Consider the following 13,371-nt stretch of genomic DNA (forward strand, 5'->3'; position numbering starts at 1 on the left):
TGTTCTGTTTGTTCATCTCTCCTCCCCCTCTAACCCTCGGCCACTACCGATCTTTTTACTGTCTCCATAGTTTTGCTTTTTCTAGAATGTTGTGTTGTTGGGATCATGTAGCATGTGGCTTTTTCAGATTGGCTTCTGTCACTCAGTAATATGCATTTAGGTTTCTTCCGTGTCATTTTGTGGCTTGATAGGTCATTTCTTTTTAGAGCTGAATAATACGCCATTGTTTGGATGTACCAGTATTTATTTATCCACTCAAGCTATTGAAGGATATCTTAGTTGCTTCCAAGTTGGGGCTCTTAGGAATAGAGCTATTATAGACATCCTTGTGCAGGCTTTTGAATGGACCTGAGTTTTCAGTTCATTTGGGCAAATACCAGAGAGCGTGATTATTGGATCGTATAGTAAAAGCATGCCAAGTTTTATTAATATAAGAAACTGCCAAATGGTAAGAGTGTATGGTAAGAAAGTTTAATTTTGTAAGAAACCAACAAACTTGTCTTCTAAAGTGGGTGTGCCATTTTCCATTTCCACCAGCAGTGAATGGGAGTTTCTGTTGCTCCACATCTGTAACAGCATTTAGTGTTGTCTGTGTTTTGGATTTTGTTCATTTTAATAGGTACATAGTGGTATCTCATTGTTTTTATTTGCAATTCTCTAGTGATAAATGATGTTAACATCTTTTCCTGTGCTTATTTGCCCTCTGTATATCTTCTTAAGTGAGGTGTCTGCTTAGGTTGTTTGCCCAGTTTTTAATTTTTTTTTTTTTTTTTGCATTGTAAGTGTTCTTTGTATATTTTGGATAATAGGTCTTTATCAAATGTCTTTTGCAAATATTTTTTCCATTCTGTGGCTTGTCTTCTTATTTGTTTGACATTGTCTTTAGTAGAGCAGAAGTTTTAAAATTTTAACGAAATCCTGCTCATCAATTCTTTCACGGATTGTGCCTACAGTGTTGTATCTAAAAAATCATTCCATAACTACGGTGACCCAGGTTTTTCCTAGGATTTAGTAGGGTTTGTACTTTGGTCTTTTAGGATTTAGTAAAGGTTTGTACTTTACACTTAGATCTATGAACCATTTCGAGTTAACTTTTTTAAAGTCATACAGACCTTAAAATAAGTTTGTGTTCATATTTTTACATGTGGCTGTCCCGTTGTTCTAGCACCACTTGTTGAAAGACGGTCTGCTCCATTGTATTGTCTTTGCTACTTGGTCAAACATCAGTTGACAGTGTTTATGTCCGTCTGTTTCTGGGTTCTCTGTTTCATTGATCTTTGTGTGTTTCACGACTACCACACTGTCTTAATTACTGTAGCTTTGTAGTAAGTGTGTAGGTTGAGTAGTATCAGTCTAGCAACTTTGTTCTTCAATATTGAGGTGCCTATTCTGGGTCCTTTGCTTCTCCGTTGAAACTTTGGAATCATTTTGTCCTTATGCCCACAAAATAGCTTGTTGGAGTTTTGATTGGGATTGCACTGATTGTGTAGATCAAGTTGGAAGGACTGACATCTTGACAATATTGAACTGCTCTACTCATAAGCATAGAATTTGGCTTAATTTATTTAGTCCTTTGATGTTATTTATCACAGCTTTATAGTTCACCTTGTATAGATCTTCTGCATGTTTTGTTAGGCTTATTTCTAAGTATATAAGTGTTTCGGGTGCTGATGTAAATGGTATCTTATTTTGATGGTACATTGAAACATTTTATTTGATGTTGGAGTAGATAGTTGATTTAAAAGTTTGTGTAACTTTCAGGTGTTAGAGCAAAGTGGTTCAGTTATACATATGCATATATCTGTTCTTTTTCAAATTATTTTCCCATTTAGGTTATTACAGAATATTGAGTAGAGTTCCCTGTGCTATACAGTAGTTCCTTGTTGATCATCTGTTTTAAATATAGTGTGTTTATTTAAAATTTGGGATTTTAAATAACTCTACCTTATCCCAAATTCCCAGTTCACCTCTCCCTCCCACCTTTCCCCTGGTAAGCATGAGTCTATTTTTCTATGTGTGTGAGCGTTTTTGTTTGTAAATAAGTTCAATTGTATCATTTTTTCAGTTTCTTCAATAAGGGGTATTATATATTAGTCTTTCTTTGTCTGACTTCACTTATGGTATGGTAATCTCTATGTAGATCTCTACAAATAGCATTATCTCATTTCTTTTTAATGGCTGAGTAATATACCATTGCGTGTACATACTCTATCTTTCTTTATCCATTCGTCTGTCAGTGGACATTGGGTTGCTTCCATGTCTTGGCTATTGTAAATAGTGCTGCAGTGAACAGGGGGTGCATGGATATTTTCAAATTATGGTTTTCTCTGGACATATGCCCAGGAGTGGCTTCCCAGGTGGCCCTAGTGGTAAAGAACCCGCCTGCCTCTTTAAGAGACACAAGAGACAGGGGTTTGATCTCTGGGTTGGAAGGGTCCCCTGGAGTAGGGCATGGCAACCCACTGCAGTATTCTTGCCTGGAGGATCCCATGGACAGAGGAGGCTGGCGGGCTGCAGTCCATGGGGTTGCAGAGAGATGGACATGACTGTAGCACCTTAGCACGCACATAGGTACACACGTGTGCCCAGGAGTGGGATTGCCGCATCAAGTGGTAGCTCTATCTTAGTCTTTTAAGGAGTCTCCATGCTGTTCTCCGTAGTGGCTGTATTATTTAACATTCCTATGAAAACACTGTAGAAGGGTTCCCTTTTCTCTACACCCTCTCCAGCGTTTATTGCTTATAGACTTTTTTAAAAATTTATTTTTTTATTGAAGGATAATTTCTTTACAGAATTTTGTTGTTCTCTGTCAAACCTCAACATGAATCAGCAATGGATATATATATATCCCCTCCCTTTTGAACCTCTCTCCCATCTCCCTCCCATCCCACCCCTCTAGGCTGTTACAGAGCCCTTGTTTGAGTTTCCTGAGCCAGACAGCAAATTCCCATTGGCTGTCTATTTACAGATGGTAATGTAAGTTTCCCTGTTACTCTTTCCATACATCTCACCCTCTCCTCCCCTCTCCCCCAGTGCACAAATCTATTCTCTATGTCTGTTTCTCCACTGCTTCCCTGAAAATAAGTCCTTCAGTACCATTCTTCTAGATTCCGTATATATGCGTTAAGTTCAGTTCAGTCACTCAGTTGTGTCTCTGTGACCCCATGGACTGCAGCATGCCAGGCTTCCTTGTCTATCACCAATTCCCAGAGCTTACTCAAACTCATGTCCATTGAGTTGGTGATGCCATCCTACCATCTCATCCTCTGTCGTCCCCTTCTTCTTCCGCCTTCAATCTTTCCCAGCATCAGGGTCTTTTCCAATAAGTCAGTTCTTCACATCAGGTGGCCAAAGTATTGGAGTTTCAACTTCAGCATCAGTCCTTCCAATGAATATTCAGGACTGATTTCCTTTAGGATGGACTGGTTGGATCTCCTTGCAGTCCAAGGGATGCTGAAGAGTCTTCTGCAACACCACCGTTTAAAAGCATCAGTTCTTCAGCACTCATCTTTCTTTATAGTCCAATTCTCACATCCATACATGACTACTGGAAAAACCATAGCTGTGACTAGATGGACCTTTGTTGGCAAAGTAATGTCTCTGTTTTTTAATATGCTGTCTAGGTTGCTCATAACTTTTCTTCCAAGCAGCAGGCATCTATTAATTTCATGGCTGCAGTCCCCATATGTGGTGATTTTGTAGCCCAAAAAAATAAAGTCTGTCACTGTTTCCACTGTTTCCCCATCTACTTGCCATGCAGTGATGGGACCAGATGCCGTGATCTTAGTTTTCTGAATGTTGAGTTTTAAGCCAACTTTTTCACGTTCCTCTTTTACTTTCATTGAGAGGCTGTTTAGTTCTTCTTCGCTTTCTGCCTTGAGGGTGGTGTCATCTGCGTATCTGAGGTTATTGATATTTCTCCTGGCAGTCTTGATTCCAGGTTGTACTTCATCCAGCCCAGTGTTTCTCATGATGTACTCTGCATATAAGTTAAATAAGCAGGGTGACAGTATACAGCCTTGAGGTACTCCTTTCCCTATTTGGAACCAGTCTGTTTTTCCATGTCCGGTTCTAAGTGTTATATATGCACTAGAATACAATATTTATCTTTCTATTTTTTGACTCACTTCACTCTGAATAATAGGTTCTAGGTTCATCCATCTCATCAGAACTGACTCAAATGCATTCCTTTTTATGGCTGTGTAATATTCCATTGTGTATATGTATCATAACTTCTTTATCCATTCATCTGTCCGTGGACATCTACATTGCTTCTATGTTCTAGCTATGGTAAATAGTGCTGCAATGAACAATGGGATACATGTGTCCTTTTCAGTTTTGGTTTCTTCAAGATATATGCCTAGGAGTGGGATTGCTGGGTCATATGGTGGTTTTATTCCTAGTGTTTTAAGGAATCTTCATACCATCTTCCATAGTGGCTGTATCAATTTACATTCCCACCAACAGTGCAAGAGCATCCCCTTTCCTCCACACCCTCTCCAGCATTATTGTTTGTAGACCTGTTGATGGTGGCCATTTTGACCAGTGTGAGGTGATATCTCATTGTGGCATTCTGACCAGTGTGAGGTGATATCTCATTGTGGTTTTGATTTGCGTTTCTCTAATAATGAGTGATGCTGAGCATCTTTTCATGTGTTTGTTAGCCATCTGTATATCTTCTTTGGAGAAATGTCTGTTTAAGTCTTTTTCCCACTTTTTGATTGGGTTGTTTGTTTTCCTGGCATGGAGTTGTGTAAGCTGCTTGTATATTTTGGAAATTAATTCTTTGTCAGTTGTTTCATTTGCTATTTTTATCTCCCATTCTAAGGGTTGTCTTTTCATCTTGCTTATAGTTTTCTTTGCTGTGTGAAAGCTTTTAAGTTTAATCAGGTCCCACTTGTTTACTTTTGTTTTTATTTCCATTACACTAGGAGGTGGGTCATAGAGGATCTTGCTTTGATTTATGTCCTCAAGTGATCTGCCTGTGTTTTCCTCTAAGAGTTTTATAGTTTCTGGTCTTACATTTAGGTCTTTAATCCATTTTGAGTTTAACTTTGTGTATGGTGTTAGGAAGTGTTCTAATTTCATTCTTTTACATGTAGCTGTCTAGTTTTCCCAGCACCATTTATTGAACAGGCTATCTTTGCCCCATTGTATATCTTGTTTGTCAAAAATAAGGTCCCCATAGGTGCATGGGTTTATTTCTGGGCTTTCCATCTTGTTTCATTGGTTTATATTTGTTTTTGTGCTAGTACCATACAGTCTTGATGACTGTAGCTTTGTAGTATAATCTGAAGTCAGGAAGGTTGATTCCTTCAGTTCCATTCTTCTTTCTCAAGACTGCTTTGGCCATTTGGAGTCTTTTGTGTTTCCATATGAATTGTGAAATTTTTTGTTCTAGTTCTGTTAAAAAATGCCATTGGTAATTTGCTGGGAATGCATTGAATCTGTAGATTGCATTTGGTAGTATAGTCATTTCCACAATATTGATTCTTCCTACCCAGGAACATGGAATTTGTTTATGTTGTCTTTGATTTCTTTTATTAATGTCTTACAATTTTCTGTGTACAGTTCTTTTGTCTCCCTAGGTAACTTTATTCCTAGATATTTAACTCTTTTTGTTGCAGTGGTAAATAGAATTGATTCCTTAATTTCTTTCTGATTTTTCATTGTTAGTATATAGAAATGCAAGTGATTTCTGTGTCCTGATTTTGTATCCTACATCTTTGATAAATTCTCTGATTAGCTCTAGTAATTTTCTGATACTATCTTTAGGGTTTTCTATGTATAGTATCATATCATCTGCAAACAGTGAGAGCTTTACTTCTTTTCTGATCTGGATTCCTTTTATTTCTTTTTCTTCTCTGATTGCTGTAGCTAGGACTTCCTGAATTATGTTGAATAATAGTGGTGAAAGTGAACACCCTTGTCTTGTTCCTGATGTTAGGGGGGATGCTTTCAGTTTTTCACCATTGAGAATAGTGTTTGCTGTTAGGGCTTCCCTGGTGGCTCAGAGGTTAAAGCGTCTACCTGCAATGCAGGAGACCCAGGTTCAATCCATGGGTCAGGAAGAACCCTGGAGAAGGAAATGGCAACCCACTCCAGTATTCTTGCCTGGTGAATCCCATGGAGGAAGGAGCCTGGTAGGCTACAGTCCACGGGGTTGCAAAGAGTCGGACACGACTGAGATACTTCACTTTCACTTTCACTTTATCATATACAGCCTTTAATATGTTGAGGTAGGTTCCTTCTATGCCCAGTTTTTGAAGCGTTTTCATCATAAATGGGTGCTGAATTTTGTGAAAGGCTTTTTATGCATCTATTGAGAGGATCATATGGTTTTTATCTTTCAATTTGTTAATATGGTGTATTACATGGATTGATTTGTGTATATTGAAGAATCCTTGCATGCCTGGAATAAACCCAACTTGATCATGGTGTGTGAGCAATTTGATGTGTTGCTGCATTCTGTTTACTAAAATTTTGCTGAGGATTTTTGCATCTATGTTCATCAATGATACTGGCCTGTGGTTTTCTTTTTTTGTGTTGTCTTTGTCTGGTTTTGGTATCAGGGTGATGGTGGCCTCATAGAATGAGTATGGAAGTGTTCTTTCCTCTGCAGTATTTTGAAAGAGTTTTAGAAGGATAGGCATTAGCTCTTCTCTAAATGTTTGTTAGAATTCTCCTGTGAAAATATCTGGTCCTGGGCTTTTGTTTTTGGGGAGATTTTTGATCACAGCTTTAGTTTCAGTGCCTGTAATTGAGTTGCTCATAATCCCTATTTCATGTTGGTTCAGTCTTGGAAGATTGATCTTTTCTAAGAATCTGTCCATTTCTTCCAGGTTATTCATTTTATTGCCATATAGTTAGTTGTTCATAATCTTCTCTTACAATCCTTTGTATTTCTTCATTGTCTGTTGTAACCTATTCTTTTTCATTTCTAATTTTGTTGATTTGATTCTTCTCTCTTTTGCTCTTGATGTGTCTGGCTAAAGGTGTCTCAATTTTGTTTATCTTCTCAAAGAACCAGCTTTTAGTTTTATTAATCTTTATTATTGTTTCTTTTATTTCTTTTTCATTTATTTCTGCTCGGATCTTTATGAATTCTTTCCTTCTACTAATTTTGGGGTTTTTTTGTTCTTCTTTTTCCAGTTGTTTTAGGTGTAAAGTTAGGTTGTCTATTTGATGTTATTCTTGTTTCTTGAGGTAGGATTGTATTGCTGTAAACTTCCCTCTTAGAACTGCTTTTGCTGCATTCCATGGGTTTTGAGTTGTCATGTTTTCATTGTCATTTGTTTCTAGAAATTTTTAAATTTCCTTTTTGATTTCTTCAGTGACCTGTTGGTTATTTAGAAATATGTTGTTTAATCTCCATGTGTTTACGTTTCTTACAGTTTTTTTCCTGTAATTGATACCCGGATTCATAGTGTTGTGGTCGGAAGATGCTTGATATGATTTCAGTTTTCTTAAATTTACTGAGGTTTGATTTGTGACCCAAGATGTGATCTTTCCTGGAGAATGTTCCATATGCACTTGAGAAGAAGGAATGTCCTGAAGATACAATCAGTGAGATCCATATCATCTAATGTATCCTTATTAATTTTCTGTTTTGATGATGTGTCCATTGGTGTGAGTGGGGTGTTAAAGTCTCCTAGTATTATTGTGTTACTGTCAATTTCTCCTTTTATGTCTGTTAGTGTTTTTCTTATGTATTGAGGTGCTCCTATGCTGGGTGCATACATATGTACAATTGTTAAGTCGTCTTCTTGGATTGATACCTCAATTATTATGTAGTGTCCTTCCTTATCTCTTGTAATATTCTTTAAGATCTATTTTGTCTGATATGAGGATTGCTATGCCAGCTTTCTTTTGTTTCCTATTTGCTTGGAATATATTTTTCCATCCTCTCACTTTCAGTCTATATGTGTCTTTAGGTCTGAAGTGGGTTTCTTGAAGATAGCATATATATGTGTCTTATTTTTGTATCCATTCAGCCAGTCTGTGTCTTTTGGTTGGAGCATTTAATCCATTTACATTTAAAGTAATTATTGATATATATGTTCCTATTGCCATTTTCTTAATTGTTTGGGGTTTACTTTGTAGATTTTTTTCTTTTCTTGCATTTCTTGACTGTATAAGTCCTGTTAACATTTGTGGTGAAGCTGGCTTGGTGGTACTGAATTCTCTTTAACTTTTGCTTGTCTGAAAAGCTTTTTATTTTTCCATCAATTTTGAATGAGATCCTTGCTGGGTACAGTAATCTTGGTTGTAGATTTTTCCCTTTCAGTACTTTAAATATATCCTGCCATTCCCTTCTGGCCTGCAGTTTCTGCTGAAAGATCAGCTGTTAAATGTAAGGGGTTTCCCTTGTATGTTACTCGTTGCTTCTCCCTTGCTGCTTTTAATATTCTTTCTTTGTGCTTAGACTTTGTTAGGTTGATTAGTATGCGTCTTGGTGTGTTTCTCCTTGGGTTTATCCTGTGTAGGACTCTGTGCCTCTTGGACTTGATTGACCATTTCTTTTTCCATATTTGGGAAGTTTCCAACTATAATCTCTTCAACTATAATCTCTTCCAACTATAATCCCTTTCTTTTTCTCTTCTTCTTCTGGGACCCCTATAATTCGAATATTGGTGCGTTTGATATTGTCCCAGAGGTCTCTGAGACTGTCCTCAGCTCTTTTCATTCTTTTTACTTTATTCTGCTCTTCAGAAGTTATTTCCACCATTTTATCTTCCAGCTCACTGATTCGTTCTTCTGCTTCAGAGATTCTGCTATTGATTCCTTCTAGGGTATTTTTAATTTCAGTAATTGTGTTGTTTCTCTCTGCATGTTTATTCTTTAATTCTTCTAGGTCTTTGTTAATTGATTCTTGCATTTTCTCCATATTGTTTTCAAGGTTTTTAATCATCTTTACTATCATTATTCTGAATTCTTTTTCAGGTAGTTTGCCTGTTGCCTCTAAATTTATTTGAATTTCCTTGTTTCTAGTATGTTTCTTTATTTGTGTAGTATTTCTCTGCCTTTTCATTTTTTTTTTTTAAATTTATAGGGTTTGAGGTCTCCTTTCCCCAGGCTTCACGGTTGAATCTTTCTTCCTTTTGGCTTCTACCCTTTCTAGGTTGGTCCAGTGGTTTTCGTAAGCTTTGGGTAGGGTGTGATTTTTGTTTGTTTGTTTTTCCTCTGATGGGCAAGGCTGAGTGAGGTGGTCTCCTGTCTGCCGATGACTGGGTTTGTGTTTTTGGTTTTTTTGTTGTTTAGATGAGGCGTCCTGCACAGGGTGCTACTGGTGGTTGGGTGATGCTGGGTCAGGTCTTGTATTCAAGTGGTTTCCTTTGCTTTTGTTCTCATTATTTGGTACTCTCTAAGGTTAGTTATCTGGTAGTCTGGGGTCTTGGAGTCAGTGTTCCCGCTCCAAAGGCCCAGGGCTTGATCTCTCTGGTCAGGAACGAAGATTCCACAAGTTGTTTGTTATGGTATTAAGTGAGATTAAAACAAATATCCAAAAATGAGAAACCAAAGATGAACCCCAGACAAATGACAGTTACAAAATCAGGCAAATAATAATTAAAATATTGGAATGTATACATATACATAAACACCCATGAGCAAAGTCAAAACAGTCCAACAAAAATATAGTAGATTGACCAGGTGAACAAAGGAAATCAGAAATCTATTTACCAGTTAAAAACAAAACTAACTAAAGCACAAACTAGAAAACAAAACTAAAGCTAGGTGCCAAGTGGGTAATAAAGCAGTGAAAACAAAACTAACAAATATGTCGAGAGGAAGGGAAGGAAAGAATAGATACGCAAAGTTAAATAGAGGTAGATGAAGAAGATTTATATACATTAAAGTTTAAATGCAAGGGGAAAAGAACGGTAGGGAAGGCAAACAAAGGAATAAATGTAGAAAAAATATAATAGGTTTAAAAAAATTTTAAACTAAAATTATAAAAAAGAATAGAAGAAGAAAAAAAAAATGGAGGCAGGAAGAAAAAAGGAAAACTCCATAGAACTGCACAAGCCCAATGTAGAGGCAGAGGTTTATAACAACCATAAAAAATGTGACTGAGAGGGGGAAAAAAAAAGCTCAAAAGCTTAATTAGATTTCATAGTGTCAATAAAATCGACAACTGCAATGGGGTGGGGGTGGGGGAATAGAAAAAATCCCACAGAACAAGTCAAAACATAATAATAAATGTGTTTCTTGAGTCACTGTTGCCAGAGTCCTTTCTCTCGCTGGGAGTCCCAGTCCACCTCACCTCCCTGGGATGCCCTCTAACACTGTGCTGGTCTCTGGACCTGCTGTGGGGGCAGCTCAGATTCTAATCTGGTTCTACTCTTCTGTGTTGTTGCCTCCATGTCCCCAGCTATCAGAACTAGTGCGTTTTCTTTTGCGGGAGCTCTCAATGACCTTTATATATTCCATAGACACAGAGTCTGCCTAGATGATCGTGTGGATTTAATCTGCAGCTTGTGCAGCTGGTGGGAGGGTTTGGGTCTTCTTCCTTAGCCACACCGCCCCTGGGTTTCAATTGTGGTTTTATTTCCACCTCTGCATGTGGGTCGTCCACTGGGGTTTGCTCCTGAGGCTGCCCTGGAGGCCTTGGGTTTGCCCCTCTGAGGGCCGGGTGTGGAGGTGGTGCAGCTGCTTGGGTTGCAGGGGTTCTGGCAGCACCAGGTTCTCAGGGGGGTTGATGGCAAGGGCAGCAGGAAATATAGTGCTCCAGAAGGGTATGGCAACCAGCATTGGCCCATATGCTTTAGTACTGTTGCCTGGAGAACCTGCCTCCCTGACAGAGAAGCCTGGCAGGCCATGGTCTACGAGGTCTCAAAGAGTGGGACGTTACCAAAGCGACCCTGCGCACGTAGATGCAAGACTTCTTTTGCCTGTGCCGGCTCTGCCCCAGTGAGAGTTGAGCGTGAAGGTGGTGCAGCTGCTTGGCCTGTGGGGATCCTGGTGGCGTCAAGTGTGCAGGGACACAGACTGCCTCTGCTGTGGAGTTATGGCCCTGTCAGAGTCTTTTTTCAAGCCTCCTGTAGCTGGCGATCAGAAGGCCTCTTTGGCCGGTCTTTCTCCGCAGCTCCGCCCGTTCAGGCACTTAGAGGGCTCCCCCCCTGGCTGGGGTCATACTCTGTAGCTCAGTGCATCAGGCGTTTGATGGGCCAGCCTCGCTGTTGTTCAGCTGCCAATGCTGCTGTGTGGGGAGAGAAAGGCTGTGGTGATGGCTCCACCCATTACTCATGACTCAGCTGTGAAGTGAAGTTGCTCAGTTGTGTCCCCATGGACTCTTTGCGACCCCATGGACTGTAGCCTACCAGGCTCCTCAGTCCATGGAATTTTTCAGGCAAGAGTACTGGAGTGGGTTGCCATTTCCTTATTGCCTTGCTTCTGTGGCTTTTATGCTTCTATGGCAGCTTTCCTCTACAGGCATTTCCCACCACAGTCTCCTCCCTGACATCCCCTTGATCTGTCTCTCCACAGTCAACAGCAGTCCTCGCCCTGGGATTGCTCCACAATCCCTAAACTCCAGCTCCCAGCCACTGTGCTTTTCAGGGGACTTGCGTCCCTGTCCAGGGTATGTATGGCTGCAGTGAGGACTGTCTGATTCTCATTCCATTTAGCCTGCTACAATCAGCTGTTTCAGTGTCAGCCTTAAATGTTCCTCCTCTGACTCAGACAATTTCCCCGATATGGGGATTGGACTTCTGCTTTAGTTCCCCCACCTGCCGAGGGCAGGTCCAGTCCTACTGACACTCCTGTTTTTCCTCCTAGTTCCTTCCTCCTACCGAGTTTTGCATAGTTTATATATTCTTTTCCACTGGTCAGGTACTCCTGTCCACTCTCAGCTGGTATTCTGCATGCACTTCTGTGTCTGAAGGTGTACTCCTGATGCATCCGTGGAGAGAGATGTACTCCATGTCCACCTGCTCCTCCACCATCTTGTTCTTTTCTTTATAGACTTTTTCATGATGGCCGTTCTGACTGCTGTGAGGTGATACTGCATTGTAGTTTTGACTTGCATTTCTTTAACAATTTGCGATGCCAGGCACCTTTTCGTGTGTCTCTTGGCCATCTGTATGTCTTTGGAGAAATGTCTATATAGGTCCTCTATATAATGCCTATATAGGCCCATTTTTTAAAAAGGATTTATTTATTCAGTTTTGGCTACACTGGGTCTTCTTTGCTGTGTGTGGGCTTTCTCTAGTTGTGGCAAGCAGGGACTACTCTTCATTGCCGTGCATGAGCTTCTCATTGCAGTTGCTTCTCTTGTTCCGGAGCACAGGCTCTAGGCTTGTGGACTTCGGTATTTGTGGGGTGTGGACTTGGAAGTTGTGTTACATGGACTTATTTGTCCCATGGCCTGTGGGATTTTCCTGGGCCAGGGATAGAACCTGTGTCCCCTGTGTTGGCAGGTGGATTCTTAACCACTAGACCACCAGGAAAGCCCTTGCTGACCATTGTTTTGATGGGGTTGTTCATTTTCTTGATATTGAGCTGCATAAGCTGTTTGTAAATTTTGGAGACTAATCCCATTTCGGTCACATCGTTTGCAAATATTTTCTGCCATTTTGTGGGTTGTCTTTATGTTTTGTTCATGGTTTCTTTTGCTGTGCAAAAGCTTCTGTGTTGAATTAGGTCCCTTTTTTGTTTATTTTTTTAAGTTACTGTTTATTGGAGTATGGTCAATATAAGGTGTTAATTTCTGCTGTATGGCAGAATGAATCAGTTATACACATATGTAGATCGTTTTTTTTTTAGGTGCTATTCCCATATAGGTCATTACACAATATTGAGTAGAGTGCTCTGTGCTATGTAGTAGGACCTTATTAGTTATTTAGTTATATATCATAGTGTATATATATCAATCACAATCTCCTAGTTTATCCTTCCCCGCTTCCCCCTTGATAACTATAAATTTGTTTTCTACATCTGTGACACCATTTTGTTCTGTAAATGGATGCATTTGTACCATGTTTTAAAATTCCACATATGAGCAATATCATATTTGTCTTTCTCTGACTTTCTTCACTTAGTATTACAATCTTTGGGTCCATCCATGTTGTCACAAATGGCATTATTTGGATCTTTTTAATGACTGAGCAATAGTCCGTTGTATATATGCACCACATTTTTTAAAAACCATTCCTTTGTCAATGGACATTTAGGTTGCTTCCATGTGCTGGCTATTGTAAATAGTGCTGCAGTGAACTTTGGGATGCATGTGTCTTTTCAAATTATGCTTTTTTCTGGACATTTGACCAGGAATAGGATTGCTGGATCATATGGTAGCTCTTTTTAGTCCATTGGTTTATTTGTGTTTTTATTTCCGTTACTCTAAGAGACAGATTGGAAAAGATATTTCTG

At 39.3% G+C, this 13,371-nt stretch overlaps 1 protein-coding gene across 2 annotated transcripts in view; it reads left to right on the top strand.

Moving 5' to 3' along the window:
* The window catches only part of CEP120 (centrosomal protein 120), an 81,766-nt gene that overhangs the window by 15,414 nt on the left and 52,981 nt on the right, over window positions 1–13,371 (top strand). The gene's annotated exons all lie outside the window — the stretch shown is intronic.

Source organism: Cervus elaphus, chromosome 9, assembly GCF_910594005.1.
Source record: "Cervus elaphus chromosome 9, mCerEla1.1, whole genome shotgun sequence".
Taxonomy (NCBI): Eukaryota; Metazoa; Chordata; class Mammalia; order Artiodactyla; family Cervidae; genus Cervus; species Cervus elaphus.